Genomic DNA, 21958 nt, shown 5'->3' with positions numbered 1-21958 from the left:
GGGTTACTGGTTGATTCTTGGGATCTTGTTTCATAGGTCAGTGCCGGGAACACTGTAAGTGCTAAGCAGCTGTTAGCTAGTACGATGTCCACGGTCTCTCGAGTGCTTTTTTTTTTTTTTTTTTAAACCAATGAGAACAAGCCTTCAGATGCAGATACCAGGATTACCTAGGTAACCTAATAATGGAAATATGACTGAGTGGCCATGGAGATGCCAGGGGGCCTTTGAAGTAGGGTCTCACGTCCAGTGACAGAGGATCTAATAGGAGGCGAGGAGGGCCTCTTAGGGGCTCCTGACTGCTAGCAGCAAGGCACAAACTCAGAGCAGACACCCTGAGCGACCTCTCCAAGCCTCACCATTTTCTGTGCTAATCCACAAAGGGTGGGGTTTGGTGGGGGGAGACGGCACAAAGTATGGAATGCTTCACGAATTTGTGTGTCATCCTTTCGCAGGGGCCATGCTAATCTCCATCGTTCTAATTTTGGCAAACGTGCTGCAGAAGCGAGCATGCTCAGATGTTTCTGGAAGAGGCGTCATTGGTGTCTCAGGGATGGACTTCAATCTGCTCTCCAGGTTTACCGTGTTTTCGGACATCATCCAGACACCGGGCCACTGGGCTTGCCGTGCTGGGCTAACGAAGGCTTTGTCCATCGGCCCGGGTCATGACATGCTACAGGAAGTTAGAGCCTGGAACTTTACAGCCCAGAACTCTTGATATTCGGTCGTCATTCCTGACCTGTCCTCTCAACCACCAATACAACTTTAAACACAATTCTTGTTGGACCTTTGGAATTCAAATAAATTCTGGAACCGGGTGGCTCCCCAGAAAGAATCGGAAACCCTTCCACCTTGTAAATGCAGAATCTCTACCTCTGAAGATAAAGGTTCAAAGGCTTTATTTTATAAATATGGAGACATAGGTGAGATGTGAGCCTCGTTATCTGTCCATGGGTGTTTTGGGGGTGTTTTTGCTTCATCAGTATTCAAAAATGTTTCGTCATCAAGGTGAGGTATACCCCTACCTTTCTTGAATTAACCTAAGAGCTTTTGTTATTTTTAATTTAACTTTTTTTAAGTTTCTTTTGAGAGAGAGAGCGTGCACGGGTGCCCACTCATGAGTGGGGGGAGGGGCAGAGAGCGAGGGAGACCGAGAATCAGAAGCAGGCTCGTACTGTCAGTGTGGAGCCTGATGTGGGGCTCAAACTCATGAGCCGTGTGAGATCATGACCTGGGCTGAAACTGAGAGTCGGACGCTCAAGAGACTGAGCCACCCGGGCGTCCCCCCCCCCCCACCTCCCCTCCCCCGAGAGCTTTTTGAAAGTGGTAAGATCTGTAATTACACACCAAAAGATAGTGTTTTGAAGGTGTGTCTAGTCCCTTGTCCTTTGTCTGTGGGGAATTCAAAGGTGGGGTAGGTGGGCAAGGCAGGAACAGCTGTTAAATTCACTCCCGTTGAATCAGCTTGCTGCGTCCCCATCCCTGGTGAAGGACAGGGCTCTCACAATACCCAGTAGATATTGGATGAGGAAAAAGAGTTGTTCACTGGGCATTAAAGATGCTCTGAATCGTCTCACTCCAAAACAGGTTTCAGCTGCTGAGAACAAAAGGCTAGAAAAATAGATTGTTCTTGGCGTTGGGTATTAGGACAACAGGTTTTTGTAATTAAGTTCTGTAGTTTAATTCCAGTATTGGTAACGACAGTGTTATATTAGTTTCAGGTGTACAATGTAGTGATTCAACACTTGCATGTATTACGCAGCGCTCACCGCGATACGTGTAGTCCAACAGGTTTTTTTAAAAAACGTCCGTTCTTTGGAATTTTGCGTCATTGTCATCATCTTTTTATGTAGTTTTACAGAGAAGGAGATGTTTAAGGGGGGAAAAAAAGCCAAGCATGTTTGAGTGGTTTTGTATTCTTTTCTCAGTAGGCATTGTAATGCTGGCTGTGAAAACTGCTTCCTTGACCTATAGTCCTGGTCTGTTTGTCTGGCTTCCCCACATCCCATGAACGTAGACAGGAAGGGCTATTATAGTAGTTGGTCTGTGGAATACTGTACCCTCTCCAGAACATTCTTTGGCCCCATTAACCGTTTGGTTGCAGTGATTCTGCTAGATGCTAGAGAGAGTGCAGTTTGTTCCCACCCCCCAAATATTTCAGTCTATGTGGCTGCACTTTGTCCTCCGTGCCCATGGCCAGGTGACTGGGCATGGCAGTGCCGTGTGGAGCAGCTCTACTGGATATTGAAAGTTAGGAGAGGCGAGCCTCCAAGCCGTGCTTGGAAGAGCTGCTGACATTGAACCCAAATGTGCCCACCCGGTGTGAAGGAGGCTGTGGAACAGGGGTGAGGGGATTGCCACAAGCCAGGTGAAGCACGGCATCAGAGAAGCATGGTGACAGCTTCCATCCAGAAGACAGGCTGCCAGCAGACAGACAGGGCCCAGGCTCTGGGCTGGGGTTTGAGGGCAGGCATCTCTCCCTGCAAAAAAAAGAGACCAGTGGGGGGCCCTGCCTTGGTCTCCAGATTTCCAGACTGCAGTACTGAGCAGGTCAAGACTGAGACTGAGGCCCAGCATTTCAGAACGGAGACGCAGCTATGGGATCGCTTGCCGAAATTCAGAGTCTAGTGTTGACAGTGAGATGGAGGGCCCATTTCTTGCCCAGGGGCACAAGATCAGCGGGCCTGGCAGCAAAAGCTGACCTGATGCCACATCCCCCAAAGACTAAATAGGGTGCTTTAAGGCCACCACTGAGGGTGGTGACACTAGTCCAGAGCTTCAGGCAGGGGGGAGCCTGCAAGTGGAGACCGTGGTTTGGAGAGGGGGCTGCTTGGGCAGAAAGCTGGGCAAGTTGTTACGTGCTTCTGGGACGTATAAGACCTGAACTCCCTTTGATGATAGGAATTCACAGAGGTCATGACGAGCGCAAATTATTTTATTTTAGAAAATAATCCATCTTCCCATCGATCATTATCCATATTTATACACACACAGTTCCGTCATGTATTGGTGTTTCTGCCCAATAATTAAATTCTCTAATTTAGAACCTCAGTCCCTTTCTTTGCTAGTACACATTCGTGTGAGGATTAGTCTGCTAGGCCATGTGGCCACCTAGAATTAAATACTGTTTTATTGCAGCCTATGGAATAATAGGTTTGCCTAATATTAAAGGTTTTCTCTGCCTCCTTCAAAAGGCTCTCAATTCACAAACTCAAGGTAAAGCTGTTTTCTTCGGCATAAAGCTTTATTCTTTGTTAGGCTTTAATAGACCAATGTGACCCTGAACTGCGGACTCTAAGTTTTCTTTATCTGTGCTATTGGCTGGGTTAGCCACGGCAGGGGGGGGGGGGGGAAGGGGGGGGGGGGGGGGGGGGGAAGTGGGCGGGGGGAGGATGTGGGGGAGGGAAGGGAAGAGTCACTGTGGTTCCGATAAAAAATAGCCATTGTGTGCAATCAAAGAGTTTTTCAGACCTCAGTCTATCCAGCCTCCATTGGAAAAAGGAACCTCTCATGACCATCTGTTTATTCAAAGTCAGGCAACGAGAACTAGAATGGCAACATTCCCTTGGATTGGAAAACATGAAAGCATTAGAGTGAGGCTCTTTGGGGTTGTCATGGCCATGGTGCTGTTATGTTCCAAGCTGTGCAACCTAGGGTGGGCCTGATGACGTCTCTGGGCCTTAGTTTTAGTCGAACGTTGCCTCTGGTCGCCAGCTCGCTGAGAGGTCAATGGGATGACGTGAGAAAAATCCCAGCACAGCATCTGGCGCACAGTAGGCACTCAGCAATTAGTTTCCTTTTTGTAACGTGGGCCCGGATGGAAGCTTCAGCCCTGAGACAATCGCCATTCTTTCTAGGGCTGTGGCGGGACCAGGTGGGACCCGATTTTAGAGAATGCATGTGCCGAGTCGGGTAGACAAAAGCCCCTTTTCAGCTCCTGCTTCAAGATGACCACACTCCATATGGCTTCACCTGCTGTGCGCCGTTGTAATTGCAATCAGAATGGATCTCATTAGGGTTACAATGGCCCAGAAAAATGAAGAGTGGTTACCGTGGCCCACTCCCTGGGTCTCCCAGCCGGGCGGTCAGAAAAGAAAGAGAGTCGAAAACGTTTCCTGTAATTACAGTGCCCAACACAGCACCCCAAGGATATTGGGAGCTTAATAAATAGCTTTTGAGAATTTTTCTGTCTGCCAAGTGTTTATTACAAATAAGTGGGGGTCTGTCAGTGGCAGCGTGCGGACCCCCCACCTCCCTAGAAGACGTACAAACAGGCTTGGCATGAGGGGACCGCTGTGGGAGGACTTACAAAGACTTCCTAGTTGAATTAAGTGAGTCATTATCTGTTTGGAACGGGTTTGTAGCAGGGTTCAGCACGCCATAAGTGCTGTCAGGTGTTTGTGACAACTAAAAACTAACCCCCACCATGCTCCGTACGTTAATAGATTACCAATGGCCACTTTCTCACTTGCAGGTGGGTGGTGTGGGAGCGGGCATGTTCATTGACCGTGGGGGAGATCGTCTAACTTGGTCGGATCATTTGGAGAGGACGAAATGGGTGCGGATCATGAAGCTCTTCACTGACCCGTCATCCAGTCCCGGTACCATTTACCTTGTTACCCGTGTGGTTTGTTTTCCGGGCCCTGTATCTGCGGCGTGGGTGTCTACAACCCAGTGGAAGTGATGCCTTTTGGCTACGAGCTGTGGATTTTTCTCTAAGGAGAAGGAATGAGTGATGAGTCAGTCACAGATTTTTCCAGAGAGGCAACAACAAACTCTTAAAGTAATAGCACACCTATGACTTAATGGCATGTGTGCATACTTAACGGAACGCTAGGCTATAGCAATATACATATATGTTTATCTATTTTATCAATGATTGAACTGTGGCTGTTAAAAGTTTTGCCTTATCTAACTGGTGCTCCTTACCAGGAGTTAAGTGGAAAATGCCCTTCACTCACCCTGAACTTTTTCCTGGAGGCTGAAATCTTGGGCTGCTGCACTCAGCTCTCCTCCTGGTTCCATTTTGGGTATTAATCGCTGCTTTAGCATTAGAAGCCCGCATGCTACCTCCGCCTGGCTTACTTTTCAGAGAAAAGGCCTTAATTTGCTTGCTCAGCTCTTTCCTTTCATTCTTCACACTGCCTGTGCTTGCTGCCTCCTCCTCCTGTGTTTCATTTTTGTTTCGGGAAGAGATGGCTTTTCATTTCTCTCCGAGTGGTCTGTGCTGGATGGACCTATTTGCATGCAGGGCTCTGGAATTCTGCGATGTGGAGGCAAATCCCTAGGGTTCGTTTTTTACGAAGGCTCTTAAACCTCCTGGGAGAAGCAAGAAAGAGGCTTCTGGCATTGATTCTTGGGTTCCGAGGACACTACGAGTAAAAACCTTTCCCCACTTGCTCTCACGTGCACCAAGCCGGGGTGGGGGGGTGCGGGAGGTCTCTGAAGAAGTCAGCCTGGGATGGGAGAGAACCGAAGGGCCCCAGAGCCATTTGGTGCCCCGGTAGAGAGGTGATCGGTAGAGGTGGTGTAGTCTAAGGGGGGCGGGGGTGGGCGGCACAGGGCGGTAGACACTCCTAGCCTGGCCCTGTGGTATCAGTTCCCCCTTGGCATTCAAACTGTCCACCTGAAGAGGCATTAGAGGAGCTATGACCACTTCCGGGCCACACCCCCTAAGGTCACTGGAGAGAGCCATCATGCCAGGAAGGAGCACGCAGCAAGAAGAGAGAGAACCGAACCACGGGTGGTGGGAGCAGAAGCAGAGCCTGTTATAGTTGGGGCCGTGGGAGTGGGAGGAATGGCGGAAGCGATAGCCAGATAGTGCAGAGGAAGCAATGAAGCAGCAGGAAGAAGACAGAGACAGTGGGCCCAGGGCCACGGGGGCAGACTGCTTCTGACAAAGTTTTATTGAGTGGCTGCGGTGTGCCAAGCCTTGTTTTAAGCCTGGTTCCGTGACGCACGTGGTGTTTAGTTGTCCCGATATGTGTTGTTTTCTTTTTAGATTTGGTTTATTAGAATCAGTTGCGGTCAACGCATTGCATTTGGAGCAACCACATGCGAAGTAACCGCTTGAGCTAAAGCCGACCCAACACATTGCGTTTGGTTCGTATGTCTTTTAAGTCTCTCTTTGCTTCTTTTCTAATAACAGCCTGCCCCCCGCCCAACTCCATGTTTTATGCCATTTATTTGTTAAAGAGACCAGTTTATTTGTCTTTTTAGAATTACCCACCTAGGGGCGCCTGGGTGGCTTAGTCGGTTAAGCGTCCGACTTTCGCTTAGGTCATGATCTCGCGGTTCGTGGGTTCGAGCCCCATGTCGGGCTCTGTGCTGACTGCCAGCTCAGAGCCTGGAGCCTGTTTCACTCTGTGTCTCCCTCTCTCTCTGACCCTCCCCTGCTCACGCTGTCTCTCTCTCTCTCTCCTAGAAATAAAAAAAAAAAAAAAAAAAAATTAAAAAAAAAAAAGAATTACCCACCTACTGGATTTGGCTGATTACATCTGTTGGCGTGTTGTCTTACTGATTCTTCTGTATTCCATATTTCCTCTAATTAGGTCGATACAGAGGCCTGAGGAGGTTATTACTTTATTGCTATTATGTTTGGAAAAATAATTTCATAATCGGTACTGTGCATTTCCTATTTGCTGTAAGTATCGGGAGGTACATCTTGCTTGGTTGCCCAACTTTGTAGTGATGTTAACATTCATCGGTGGAGTGTTGGCAACCTGATCCATCAATTATAAGTTTCCTGTCAAGATTTCACCTAATGGTTTGATAAGTGGTGATAATCATTTCCTGGCTCCCTTATTTCAAACTCTGTGAAATGGTGATTTTCTAAGTTTCTGCATTTATTGGCAGGAGGTTTTCCATGAAAAAAGATTTCTCCTTAGCAACTATTTGGTTACCCTGAAATGAAGTTCATCTAGGGAAGGCATGATAGATGCTTGGTTTTTTCCTTTTATTTAATACTTTTCAAAATCATGGACAGGCTCCCTAGTCAACTCCAATGGTGAGAATGGGATTTTTTATTGAAGTATAAGTAATATACAATGTTACATTAGTTTCGGGCGTAGAACATAGTGATTCAACTATTCTATACATTACGCAGTGCTCACCATGATAAATGTAATCACCATGCAACGTTATTACCATATTATTGATTATATTCCCTGTGATGTACTTTTCATCTCTGTGACTTATTTATTTTATATCTGGAAGTCGGAAAAAGTATTTTGAATTCGTGGCTTTGTGAATCACTGTTTTTTAATCCACTGTTTTTCTTTACTTAAAAATTTTATTTTTAAAGTAATCTCCCTACCCAACATGGGGCTAGAAATCACGACCCCAAGATCAAGAGTCACATACTCCACTGACTGAGCCTTCTAGGCGCCCCAAAGTCACTGGTTTTTCTGATGCTCAAATGTTCTCATTTTTGGCCAATGGGAGCTCCTTAAAGTTGGTTTTTGGTTTATTTTGAAAGATCTTATTCGCGTTTGATAGCTTCCTTGCTTACTGGCAAAATAAGATGTTACCGACCCATCTTGAAGATTTATTGCTCTAACCAAGGTCAGTTACTTCTCCAAGGAGACTTGGCTCCTTTTGGGAGAAAATGCTATTTAGACACCACTTACCTGTGTTTTGGGTGCTCATTGCTACTGGGTTGTCATTATTTCTAGGACTTTCCAGTGAACAGACCTAGGAACTATGTGGCTTTTAGAAAGAGGAAAGTGAATCACGAGTTTATACTGATATTTCGAATTCAAATTAAGGATTATGGTGTTTTCACTGGATTCCTTTGATTTTTTTTATTCATCTCTTTGCTATTTTTCTATAGTATTATTATATGTGTGAGTGTAAATGCGTAGGTGTACATGTATATTTCAAAATAATACCAATATTACTATAATGTGACTAATGAATACAATGTTGTTCATATTTATCCTGTTTGGGTTTCACTTAGCATCTAAGATCTGTAAATTCATGCCTTTGCTATCTTTGGGGGGAATTTTAGCCATTATTCCTCAAATATTCTTTATGCCATGTTTTCTCTCTCTCTTCTGGAACTCCACATACACTTGTAGTAGATTTTTTAAGGCACTTCAAAAATTTCAGCCAAGGAATGATGCATGGTACAGATTAATCTTTACTTTTCCCCACTTGGTTTTTCAAAGAATACCACCATTTCAACCCCCAACAAACATGGCCCTTGTTTCTTTCTTCCCCTTCTAATTTATTCCAGATTTTTAAGTGTTTTCTTCAGTAATGGTACTTTCTTTTTTTGTTGTTTATTATTTTTTTACTGTTTTATTTCTGAGAGAGAGAGAGAGAGAGCATGAGCAGGGGAGGGTCAGAGAGAGAGGGAGACACAGAATCTGAAACAGGCTCCAGGCTCTGAGCTGGCTGTCAGCACAGAGCCTGGCGCGGGGCTCAAACCCACGAACCGTGAGATTATGACCTGAGCCGAAGTCGGATGCTTAACTGACTGAGCCACCCAGGCGCCCCAGTAATGGTACTTTCTCCTACAGCTCAGGTCTGCTGTCTGTCTCCATAGTAGCTAAAAACTCAATTAGGAGCACTGTCAAACTTTCAGATGTCAGATGTCAAACTTTCCCACTGTTTAGATTCTTCAAGTTTTTTGAAGCAGTAATTCTGTCACAGAAAAAGCTTCTGTTCTCACCGATGCACAAGTCTTCTTTTCTAAAGAATACATGATGGATTCACAAGTTTCAAGGAGAATTTCAGCCAAAGCCTTGGGATCTGCATGTTCATTTTGCAAAAGCATCAGTCCCTGACAAGAAGGCATTCATTGACTGTAGGACTCCTAACTGCCCTTTCCACGTGCTCACCTTTAGCCATTCACACATCAACTTGTGCAGCTCCTGATGGTAATGACATTGGGTCTCCACGTTTTGGGGCCAGGCTTTGCCTGGGCTCTCAAAGGCTCCCAGCAGAGATCCCACCTGTGGCTCCTTTTCCTTCTCATTCCCATCTTCATCTTTGGCTGTCTGAAAGCCAACGCTTCTAGGTGAGTTCTTCCTGATAAGAGGTGTGATAGTGTCAGAAAGCTCCTGGTGTCTGTCTTCTTTGGTGACCTTCAAGACATCCGTTACACAGCTGATTGCTATGGTCTTGTCTTTAAGATTCTCTTTGTAGCACTCCTTCGGAACAGCTTGGAGAATTTCAGTTGCGCTTGGGTTGATTGGGCCCAGGCTTTTCCAGCTGTGTACTGCAAGCTGTCACCACACAGGCAATGGCTTTTAATAGCTCTTCCTTTCCTGCCTGTGTTCTTCCAGCTAGACCTTGCAGTAATGTGGTTGGTATCATTCCCAGATATGGAGGCATCAGGGAGCCAGTTTGTTTTGTAATTGATGCCATGGCAACTGCACCCTGGGCTTTCATTTCCCAGGACTGGGGCTGCAGAGCCTTCTGGGTAATGGCTGTCGACTCCTGCAGGTATAACTGAATGCCACCAAAGGAACCAGGTACATTTTCCAGCCAAACTTCAGTCCATAAGTTATACTCTTCTTTTTCTGATTTCTCAACAGCAATTTCACGCATGCCCAGAAACATCAAAGGCAGAACTTCTTCAGCCCAGTCCTTCAGTACATCAGGTCTGGATCGTCCCGTAGCACCCACAGGTCACTGAGGTTCTATTCATTAAAAAAGAGAACACCCCTTCACTCTCTGTACTTCAGATTTGAGAATTCTGGCTGATCTGTCTTCAAGTCCACTGATTCTTTCCTCTGTCAAACCCATTCTACTGTTAAGCCCATCTAGGGATTTAAAAAATTTCAGTTGTTATATTTTTAGTTTTAGAATTTACATTTGCTTCTCTTTCATAGGTTTGCATTTCTCTGTTGAGATTTCCTATCTTCTCATTTACTTCATTGGATGTAGGGATAATAGTTGTTCTAAAAGTCTTACCTAATAAATCTCAACATCTGGGTCATGTTGGAGTCAGTCTCCATTGATTGTATTTTTCTCTTGTGAATGGGTCAGATGTTTTTCTGGCGGGCATGTTTCCTGTTGTACCTTCTGCAATAGTTCTCATATATGTACATGATGTATGTTTTCTTTTCCTGGATACTTTTAGGATTTTCCTATTATAACTGTTTTTCAGTGATTCGATTGCTATGTGCCTTGGTCTAGTTTTCATTTGTATATATCCGGTTTCAGATTCTTTGAGTCTTTCAATATGTGGTTTAGAGTTTCTATTAAAATTGAAAATGTTTTGGCCATTTGTTCCCCTCCGAAATTTTTTTCATTACTCTCACCCTTTTCTCTTTCTGATATTCTATTAAAAAACTTTTTTTTAATGTTTATTCATTTTTAAGACAGAAAGAGATAGAGCATGAGTGGGGAAGGGCAGAGAGAGAGGGAGACACAGAATCTGAAGCAGGCTCCAGGCTCTGAGCTGACAGCACAGAGCCCGATGTGGGGCTTGAACTCACAGACTGTGAGATCATGACCTGAGCTGAAGTTGGATGCTTAACCGACTAAGCCACCCAAGCACCCCACCTTCTGATATTCTAAATAAATACGTATGTATCCAACTGCTTGATATTGTTTCATAGGCCAAAAACTGTGTTCATTTCTTTTTTTAAAAGATTTTTTATTTTTAAGTAATCTCCACACCCAATGTGGGGCTCGAACTCCTGACTCCAAGATCAAGAGTCTCATGCTCTACCAACTGATTCAGCTAGGTGCCCCTGTTTATTTCTTTTTAGTCTATTTTCTCTCTGGCTGGATGGTTTTGATTGCTGTCTTCAAGTTCACTGATCTTCTGTGGTATTTAATCCAGTGAACTTCATTTCAAATATTGTATTTTGCAGCTTTAGACATTCCATTTTGGTCTTTTTATTATCTTCCATTTCTCTCCTCATTATGTTCATGTTCTTTTATAAACAATATTTGATCATACTTAAGAACTTATTCAAAGTTCTTGACTGCTAATTCCTTGTCTCTGTCATTTCTGAGTCTGTTTCTATTTCTATTTCCCTACTTCTTGGCATGTCAGGTGTTTTTTGAAGCATTGCTTGACATTTTTATGTTGTCGAGTGTGAGATTTTGTGTATTCTTTAAAAGTGTTTTAGACTTTGTTCTGTCATGCAGTTAATTTCCTTGTGTATCAGCTTAATCTTTACAAGGCTTGTTTTTTTAAAAAAAATTTTATTTGAGTTCAGTTGGCACACAATGTTATGTTTCTTTAATTTTTAAATTTTGTTTTAGAGAGTGCACAAGCGGGGAAGAGGGGCAGAGGGAGAAAGTGAATCTTTTTTAAAAATATTTTTTATGTCTTTTATTTTATTTTGAGAGACAGAGACAGAGAGTGAGTGGGGGAGGGGCAGAGAGAGAGGGAGACACAGAATCTGAAGCAGTCTCCAGGCTCTGAGCTGACAGAACAGAGCCTGATGTGGGGCTCGAACTCACAGACTGTGAGATCATGACCTGAGCTGAAGTTGGATGCTTAACCGACTAAGCCACCCAGTGCCCTGGGAGAAAGTGAATCTTGAGCAGGCTCCACGCTTGGTGCCGAGCCTGATGTGGGGTTTGATCTCCCAGCACTGGGATCATGACCTGAGCTAAAATCAAGAGTTGGTGTTCAAGCGTCAGAGCCAGGTAGGTGCCCACATGTTATTTTAGTTCAGGTGTACAACGTAGCAATTCAGCATCTCTATACATTATGCTGTGCTCACTGCAAGTGTAGCCGCCATCTGTCACCACAACGCTGTTACAGTCCCATTGACTCTATTCCCTATGCTGTGCCTTTTATTCCCATGATTTATTCATCCATAAGTGAAGCTGGCACCTCCCTCTCCCCTTCACCCATGTTGCACATCCCCTCCGGTCAAGGATTGTTTTTAAGTCTTGTTAGACTTAAAGATAGCATTTATTCTAGGGCTAATTTACCTTTCCTACTAATGGATTCCCTTTATAGATTCTCTCCTAGTCTTTAAAAGTTCAATGATGACTCTTCACTTTGGATTTTCAGAAATCAAAATGATACTCCCAATCTGTATGAACTCTGACAATTCTTCAGCTTTTAGTGACTGATCATTCTTACAGTTTCTCCCAGCGTAGAGTTCTGAAGCTGGTTGTGTGTGTGTGTGTGTGTGTGTGTGTGTGTGTGTGTGTGTGTGTGTGTAATTCCCTCTTCTGACTGCTTCAATCCCCAGAACTCTGATCTTTGTCCCTGGAAGTCAGCAAGTCCCCCATGCTCTGCTTGGGTCCTCCTCACCTCATAGAGCCTCCAGGTAAAACATCCAGGGTAATTATCGGGCTTCCCTTGTATCTGTCCTCTCTTTTTGCAGGGATCGCAATCTTGTGCTGACTATGGACCAGGACTAAACACTTTGTTTCGTTTCTTTTGCACAACTTTCTAAATGCACACAGCAAGGGGACAGATGTGCTCCAGGTTATCCATCATAGCTGGGAGCAGAATTCAGCACTGTGTTTTTAAGATGTAATCACGTTGTTATGGTTTCCTCAAGAGGTGCCCTTCGCGTGGAGTACAACGTGAAGGTCTGGAGTTGTGTACACAGCTTCACTTTGTGTACATCCAGTCTGCTCTTTAAAAAAAATCTTCTAAGGTTTATTTAATTTTGAGAGAGAGAGAGCAGGGGAGGGGCAGCGAGAGAGGGAGACACAGAATCCGAAGCAGGCTCCAGGCTCTCAGCCGTCAGCACAGAGCCTGACTCAGGGCTCAAACTCACAAACTGTGAGATCATGACCTGAGGCGAAATCGGATGCTTAACTGACTGAGCCACCCAGGCACCCCCTGGCCTGTTCTTCTAACTGCTGCCCAGCATTTAATAATTTACATCCACCACACATATCTAGCTTCTCTCCTTGTTGAAGATTCTCTATTGCTGGACTGAGTATAGCAGATTCTTCGCAAGAATCTTTCTGAGTTTACTCCTACAGGCTCACAAAAGCTGGTTAATCTTCAGAAATTGTGCAAAGCTGGTTATTAAACACAGTATTATATATTAAATTATATATAATTACAATTAGATCAGTCATATCAAAATCAGAGGTAATAAATGCTCAAAACGTATCACTTTGTAATTATTTCACTATACTGTATGATTACCTTTGTCCTCAGTCATTTATGCTGATTCTATTTCTGTTGTAGAGATATTGTATAATGGCATGCAATGACCTGTCTCTTCCCGACAGCATGTTCAGTGATCTCACGTTAGTAGCCAAAAATCCAGCAAATGCCACATGTTGGGTTTGATTTACCGCAGGAATCAATCAACTGCCCAACTTACCTCCTATTATTGCCCATTTCTTTGCATAATGTGCATGACTACTCTCATGTTACAGTAGCAGAGTTGAATAGTTGTGGCAGGGATCCTATAGTTCCCAAAATCTAAACATATACTCCCTGGACCTTGGCAGAGAAAGTTTGATGACCCCCCAATCATCATTTGTCATTTTGTTGATTGTCTAGACTTCAGAAAGTGATGAAGACAACGTTAGCAATACAGTTAAGTTGAAAAGTATGTTGAGCCTGTAGCTGATATATTGGGAATAGCACAAAATCTTGGGGAAATTGTCCTTCAGGATTTGAAAGCTATTATCTGATGCAGCAAGGAAGTTACGTCATTGCAGACACGTGTACATCTTCATTGTTTCCCTTTTGTCTTCTTAACATAAACAAATATCAAGCAACGTTCATATCAGAACTATGTTCCTTCCATTGCAACCCCAGCTGGATGTGGATACAGGGGTTTCCAAGAATCAATGAGAGCGTTCAATGAAAATCCGTTGATTATATGGAAGGTACAATAAAGAGTATTGCATATTTTATTACTTGTAAATCAGATGCTATTTGCCTTGATATCAATACAGTTTATAGTAAACTATACATAGTATATACACAAAGACATACATGGTATATATTTTATACATATAGTAACAAAATGTCATATATGTGCATATATATACACATATGTATTTATTCTTTCTGGGGAGTTGGTTACTTAAACATTGTGAGCATGCTGAGGGTCTCTACATATTAAGATTCCCATCAGAAAATACATTAAGTATTTCAGTTTCCCTTATTTCTGCCAACACTAGGCACCATCTAGTTTTCTATGTTTTGTCAAGTTAATAGATATAAAGTGATACCTCAGTGTTGTTTTAGTTTCTGTTTTTTTTTTTTAATCACCAATCTGAGCATCCTTCATAAACTTGTTAGCCTTTTGTACTTTCTCTTCTGAAAATTTGACTGTGTTTCTATTGGGTTCTTACTCTTTTCAGGTTACTGAGTATTCTAGCTATCAGTCCATTTTGGTTTTCAGCATTGTAAATCTCTTCCCTCAGGGTCTCATCTGTTAACTGTGCTATTAACAGATATAACTGATCCTTAAGTTTGATATCAAAGCCACCCTATTTTCCCTTATATTTTACGTATTTTTATGTATTTTTAATTTTTAAGTGTTTATTTATTTATTTTGAGAAAGAGAGAACATGAGTGGAGGAAGGGCAGAGAAAGAGAGGGAGAGAGAGAGAATCCCAAGCAGGCCCCGCATCACCATCGTGGAGCCTGATACAGGGCTAGAACCCAAGAGCTGTGAGTTCATGACTTGAGCTGAAATCAAGTCAGACACTTAACTGACTGAGCCACCCAGTGCCCCTGAATTATTTTTAAATAAGTCCTTCTCCACCTTTAAGTTACAAAGATATTCTTTTCTTCCATTAATGTTATAGTTTTACCTTTTACATTTTGGCCTTTAATCCACCTGGATTCTGTCTTTGTACATAGAGTTATGTGAGGATTTGGGTCTATTTTTCTCTATATAACAGTGAGTCATTTTTCCTCCCAGCAGCTACTAAACAACTTATCATTTCTCTATCGGTTTATAATGCCACTTTTATCATATATATCATATATGTATTTTAAATAGGTCTGATTTTGATCTTCCTCTTTTGTTCCATTGATTTATTTGCATAGTCTTATTAAAACTATCATACCATTTTAAACATTTTGTGATTAAGGAAAGTATCAAACATATAGAAAACTAAGTTAATATAATGAGCTCCCATGTACCCATCGCCCATGTCCGTAATTATAAACTCATGGTCGATCTGTTAAAATCTATATTCTACCCATTCTCCACTCCTGTATTATCTTTTTAAAAGTTTATTTATTTTGAGAGGAAGAGAGAGAGAGCACGAGTAGGGGAGGGGCAGAGAGAGAGGGAGAAGGAGAAGCCCAAGCAGGATACGTGCTGTCAGCGCAGAGCCCGACTCGGGACTGGATCCCATGAACCGTGGGATCATGACCGAGATCAAGAGTTAGATGCTTAACAGATTGAGCCACCCAGGTGCCCCTCCTTGTGTATTATTTTGTAGAAAGTCCAAGACCTATCATTTTATCTGTAAATATTTCCGTATGTATCTCTAGAACACATAGAAGTTAAAAAAAATCCAATGCCGTATCACAACAAGAAGAAAAGAACAATAACTCTTTGACAACATCAGATATCTTGTTCAAATGCCAAATTATTTCATAAATGTGTTATGTTTTTTCTAACGTTTATTTACTTATTTTGAGAGAGACAGATAGTGTGAGTGGGGGCGGGGATGGGGAGAGGGAGAGAGAGAATGCCAAGAAGGCCCCACGCTGCCAGTGCAGGGCCTGACACAGGGCTTGAACTCATGAAACCATGAGATCATTACCTAAGCCAAAGCTAAGAGTCAGATGCTCAACCAACTGAGCCATCCAGGCGCCTCCATAAATGTGTGTTTGCATTAGAATCAAAATAAAGTGCAATTCATATGTCTCTTAAGTTATTTTAATTTACTGATTCTCCCCTCCTTTTTCCCTTTGTATTTCTTTTTTAAAATGTTTGTTCTGAGAGAGAAAGAGTACGTGAGTGGGGGAGGGGGCAGAGAGAGAGGGAGAGAGAGGCCCAAGCAGGCTCCATGCTCAGGCTCCAGGCGTGATTCATGACATTATGACCTGAGCTAAAATCAAGAGTTGGATGCTTGATCGACTGGGCCACCCAGGCGTCTCTCCCTTTGTATTTCTTTGAGGAAGAAACAGCGTTGTCCTCTAAACTTTTCCTGTCTTGATTTTGCTGAACCCATCCATATGTTACTCAATAAATCCCTCTGTTCTCTGTATTTCTTATAAGTTCACAGTGGGATCTAGAGGCTTGATCAGATTGGGATTTGGTTTTGTGAGACTAGTTCTTAAGTGATGGTTCTTCCATCAGGATGCTTAGTTATCTTGATTTTTGTGATGATCTACGTCCAGCTACATTACTGAAGAATGCAGAATAAGGAAATTTTAAGTCTTTCAGTACTTCATTTATTAGCTGGAATATTCCTTTTTTTAAGGTTTATTTATTTTTTAGATTTTTAAACATTTATTTATTATTGAGAAACAGAGACAGAGCATAAGCAGGGGAGGAGCAGAGAGAAGGGGAAACAAAGAATCTGAAGCAGGCTCCAGGCCCTGAGCTGTCAGCACAGAGCCTGACACGGGGCTCGAACTCACAAACTGTAAGATCATGACCTGAGCTGAAGTTGGACACTTAACCATCTGAACCACCCAGGTGCCCCTAAAGTTTATTTATTTATTTTGAGAGAGAGAGAGAGAATGAGAACAAGTGGGAGAGAACAGAGAGACAGGGAGAGAATCCCAAGCAGGTTCTATGCTGTCAGTGCAGAGCTGGATGCAATGTGGGGTTCAATCTCACGTTCCATGAGATCATGACCTGAGCCAAAATCAAGAGCTGGATGCTTAACTGACTGAGCCACCCAGGTGCCCCTATTAGCTGGGGTACTTGTACTAAGAGAAATAATCCCCTGTGTAGTATTTGGTTACTCAGTGGTTAAATTCATTTAGGAAAGTCAGAAGAAAAGCTTGATTTTTTGGGGGGGTGCTTGGGTGGCTCAGTTGGTTGAGTGTTCAACTCTTGATTTTTGCCTCAAGTCATGATCTCACAGTTTGTGAGTTCAAGCCCTCTGTCGGGCTCTGTGCTGACAGTGTGGAGCCTGCTTGGGATTCTTTCATTTCCCCCCCCCCCCCCGCCCCTCCCCTGCATGTGTGCTGTCTCTCCCTCTTAAAATAAATAAATAAATTTAAAAGAAACCTTGATTCTTTTTTTATTTACCTATTTTCAAAATAATAAGTTGTTTTGCCAGCACCTTCCTAGGTGGCCCATGAGTAATTTTACAATTTGTTTTACTTTTGGGGGGCACCTTGCTAGTTCAGTTGGTAGACCACATGACTCTTGATCTCGGGGTTGTGAGTTGGAGCCCTATGTTGGGCATAGAGATTACTTAAAAGAGTTTAAGTATTCTTGTCTTATTTTTTAATATCCCTGTGAACTCAGGGACCTAAACATATTTTATTTCCTTCAGTCTCTTGCAGCTCTTATCCTTATTGAGTCTTGATTATTTTTGATCATTGAGAACCTCTTCAAGTTGGTTCCTAGGTGGGTCCTTTCAGCTGATCAATGACTTTGGACAGTAGCCTTCCTATAGGGCAGATCAAGGTGTTCCAGCTTTATCTGGTACCTTTTCAGTTCGGGCCACCAACCAACCATGTCCCTAAGGAGCCCTAGTTTTCTTTAGTGGGAAATGGCATTTGAAGATTACAGTCAGAGTACCACATATGGAAAAAAATATTGCAAGGCTTTTAGTAGGCCTTAATATCTACTCGGACATTCCTAACTCTTAGTCCTTATTTTTCACAGTTGACTTAGCTGTTTGTGGACCTTTATCTTTCCATGTGAATTTTCGTGTGAGTTTCTTCAGTTCCTCAAAGAATGCAACTATAACAACTTTGATCAGAATTTCATTGATATTTTATATCAGTTTGGGGTTGAATCGACAATTTACAATATTAAGGTGTCCTAGCCGCAATGCTGGAATGGCTTTCCATTTTTTAGCTCAATTTCTAGGTCCTTTAATATAGTTTTGTTTTGGCCATAGAGGTCGTGCGTGTGTGCGTACGTGCGTGTGTGTGCTTGTGTGTGTATCTCTGTCTCTCCTCAAAAAATATTATTCTTGCCTGAGGACTGTCCATTTTATTATTTTTCCAAGAACTATCTTTCTTTTTTTAAATCTCTAATTTCCTTTTTAAAAAAATCCATTTTACTAATTTCTTTCTCTACCTGTATTATTTTCTTCCTCCTATTTTAATTTGGGTTTACCCTTGTTCTTTTTCTAAGTTCTTGATGTAAATGCTTAGTTCATTTAAAATTTTTGTTCCCCAGGGGCACCTGGGTGGCTTAGTTGGTTAAGCATCTGACTTTGGCTCAGGTCATGATCTTGTGGTTCATGAGTTCAAGCCCTGTGTTGGGCTCTGTGCTGACAGCTAGCTCAGAGCCTGGAGCCTGTTTTGGATTCTGTGTCTCCCTCTCTCTCTGACCCTCCCCTGCTTGTGCTTGCTCTCTCTCTCTCTCTCTCTCTTTCAAAAATAAACACAAAAAAAAAAAATAACATTTTTGTTTCCTGAGAAATATATTGAAAGCCTTAACATTCTCTCCGTGTCTCCAAAATTTTTGACATACGATGTTTTATTTACCCTTGAGCTCTAAGAATTTCATAATTTTATTTATGATTTACCTTTTTACCCCAATATTTTTATAGTAATGTCACTTAAGCATATGAGAGTACTTTTTGGACTTTTTTAATCTCTCAGACTCTTTTTCTAATTTACTTGAGATATTTTTAGCTGGTTGTATAATTTTATTTTTCTGGAATTAACAAATTGCACTGTTTGAATGGACTCAGACCATGGAGACAAGATTGGGTCAAAGTATAGTGATCCTATGTTAGTTGGCCAGGTAACCTAAGCTGAAAGGACTTAGCACCTAAAAAGGGAGATCTTGATTAGTTGGAGGCAAACCTGAATTGAATTCTTCCGTCTTTTCCATGTGATTCTTCCCAAGGAAGAATTACGGTAAGAACCTATCTGTGCTCTTTACTTCATTGTCGATAAAACCACTTTTTACTCCAGTCTTTCCAAGAGCCTGGTGAGGTAGATAGGAAAGTCATTTAACCTCTGACTTCATCTGTCAGACAGCATTAAAAATACTTCCAGACCACTGTGAATTGCTGTGAGGTTTAATTAATTAGAGCCAATAATCCTTTCTCTTGTTACGTCGGTGAGTTGTGGTGCTCTGGTGAGATAATGGACACAAAATACAAAGGCATGCCGCCATCGGAACCATTATTTTGGTCGTAGAAATAGTCACTTGTTTCTTCTCCCGTGTTCCTCCTTATGTAGGGCACAGGTAAGAGAAGCAGCAAACAGATGCCATGGGTGAACCCCAGCTCTATGGCACGTACCTGATGTATGTGCATCAGCTGATGAGATGCCAAGAGACCTAACTGGCACCAGCAGCACGTTCCTAGATGTGCAACCTGTATGGTCACAGAGAGGCCCCAGTCCCCAAAAGGGCCCCAAACTTGTTTTAATGCTTTGCCGTTGTCTTCTTAAAATTTGCAGTAATGTTATCTTTGATCTATAGTGTGTAGCTGAAGTCTGATGAGACCACGAAGCATGTGTGTGAACAGTGGAGATATGCTAGGTGGTGCCACGTACATGCGTGTGTATGGGCGAGGAAGGTCATGTGGGCACAAATCGGCCTTCTGTGCAGGGCTGGGAGGGAGGGGGGTTCAGGAGACGGGCTTGCCTGGCTCTCCCTGGAGCCCAGTCCTATGAGATTTACACAAATATTAACTCTCTAGCCTGAGTGCTGGGAGAAGAACTGCTTGCACTTGGGCGTTCAGCTTTGTTTGTAGACTGTTACAAAGTAAAAGCATACGCGCAGAATTGTAATAGTGCATATATAAAGGAGCTATTAGACTTCTTCAAAGAGTTTAGAATCTCTGGTTTTGAAAACTGACACAACTTTGCAAAGCCAATACCCACAGGTTTAGAAATACAAATTCAAAGTGAAGATCATCCTATTCAACAGAAAATAGCACTGTTTTCGTGTGAAGCTTCGAATGAGCCAATTATTAATAAGACGATGCTTAAATTAATTTTCCTTGTAACTGCATATACAGCAGTAGAATGCGTAAACAGGTGAAGCCACTTTCAGTGTGTTCTCCAACTCCCCAACGTTATAGAAAATGTCAGAGGAAAGGTGAAAATATGATTGTATACATGTACATTTAATATCACATTCAGGTATGCAACTGGTTAGTGTGAGGAGTTAGACCTTTTCAGAGAAATTGTTCCATGAGAATCATCAACCCTATAGTTGTACTACAATTTATATATTAATCCCAGTGTTGCCGCAGGCCACAAACTATTCTTATCAGTTCCAGTAACAATTGTATCGGCAGGAAGATCCTTCTCTAACTTTGAAATGATCCAAAATTATTTGCTGCCTTGCATTTGCCAAAAAAGACTGATGAGACTTTCAGTTATGTTGCTTGGAAAGGAATCCACTAAAAGCGTAAGTTTTCATGCCCTAATAAAGAAGTTTCTAGAAAACTTGGCCAGAAAAATCTTGTGCTTGATCAAGGCATCACATTAATAAAATATTGGTATTTTTTGTGTTATATGACGTGACACCAAAATTACTTTTTGCGACTTGTGAACTTAACACTGTCAATCATTGTGGTAGACAGAGTGGCGTCCCTACTTTAACACGCACACCGAAAGATGTCCATGTCCTAATCCCCAGAACCTTGTGAATATTTCCCCTACGTGGCAAAAAAAAAAAAAAGTCTTTGTGGCTGTGATTAAATGAAAGACTTTGGGATGAGAAGATTATCCTTGATCATGCAGTGTCATGGCAAGGTTCCTTATAAAGGAAACACGGAGGAGGGGAGAATCCGAGAAGATGGAGGAAACGGCCACCAATCAAGGAATGCCTCTAGTAGTTGACAAGGCAAAGAAAGAAATTCTTTCCTAGAGCCTTCAGAAGGCATGCAGTCCTGCTGACATTTTGGCTATAGGACTTTTGACTTCCAGAAATGGGAGGTAATACATTTATGTTACTTCGAACCACTAAGTTTGCGGTAAGTCGTTAGAGCAGTATTAGGAAATTATTACCAGTTTTGTCACTATTGCCCCTATGTCGCTTGATAAATAATGAAGTCCTTGTAAATAAGAAGCTTTGTATCTTAGTACCTTTAACGGCACTTTCCCCTGCTTTTTGAACACGGGGCTTGCATTTTCATATGTCACTGGGCTTTACGTTTTGGTCGTTTTCTGATCCACAAATAATGCTAATGTTTTATGCATACTTTTCATGTCCTGGTGCTTTTACTTCTGTGAGAGAAATTCCTAGGGGTGGCTCAGGGGTATGCATTTCAAAAATGAAATCATAATTGCCATTTCCAGTAGCAATGGATGGGGCTACTCACTGTTACTTTGATTTGCATTTCCTCCACCTCTGGTGAGTATCTTTCGCAGATGTTTACCAACCATTTGGATTTGTTCTGCTGTGAATTGTTTATTTCCCCACATACTTTCTCTCCTTCTATGCCTATCTCTCTTTTTCTTGTTTTAAAAAGAACATCTACATCCTGGCCAATACTTTGTATTGTCAGTTATTTTAATTTTAGCCTTTCTAGTGGGTTTGAAGTGGTACGTGATTATAGTTTTAGTTTGCATTTCTGTGATAACTAATGACATTGAGTACCTTTTCATGTGCTTACTGGCCATTTATATCTCTTCTCTTGTTAATGTCTTTTGAAGTTCTTTGATCATTTAAAAAATTTATAGATACTAAGTGTTTAAAATATATGTGTATGTAGGCATATACGTATGCCTAACTAACATACCACTTGTGTATTAAATTTGTTTAGGATATATTTTGTCGTGTAAAATCTTATTTTTTTTCCCTTGTGGGTAATGTATACATAACATGGAATTTACCATTTTTCAGCACATAGTTCAGTGGCATTAAGTACATTCACATTGTTGGCCAGCCATCGTCACGATGCATTTCCAGAACTTTTGCATCAGCACCAAATG

The 21958-nt window shown here is 42.3% G+C and overlaps 1 non-coding gene across 1 annotated transcript; it reads right to left on the bottom strand.

Annotated features, from left to right (window-relative positions):
* Window positions 1-407: 407 nt before the first annotated feature.
* LOC120221245 lies at window positions 408-509 on the bottom strand. The gene has a single exon (XR_005525766.1). It is a non-coding gene; the product is annotated as a U6 spliceosomal RNA (small nuclear RNA).
* Between the last annotated feature and the right edge of the window lie 21449 nt (window positions 510-21958).

Source organism: Hyaena hyaena, unplaced genomic scaffold, assembly GCF_003009895.1.
Source record: "Hyaena hyaena isolate Hyena2069 unplaced genomic scaffold, ASM300989v1 scaffold_765, whole genome shotgun sequence".
Classification (NCBI taxonomy): Eukaryota; Metazoa; Chordata; class Mammalia; order Carnivora; family Hyaenidae; genus Hyaena; species Hyaena hyaena.
Note: the sequence above shows the minus strand (reverse complement) of the source record. Positions and strands in the feature narration are given on the sequence as shown.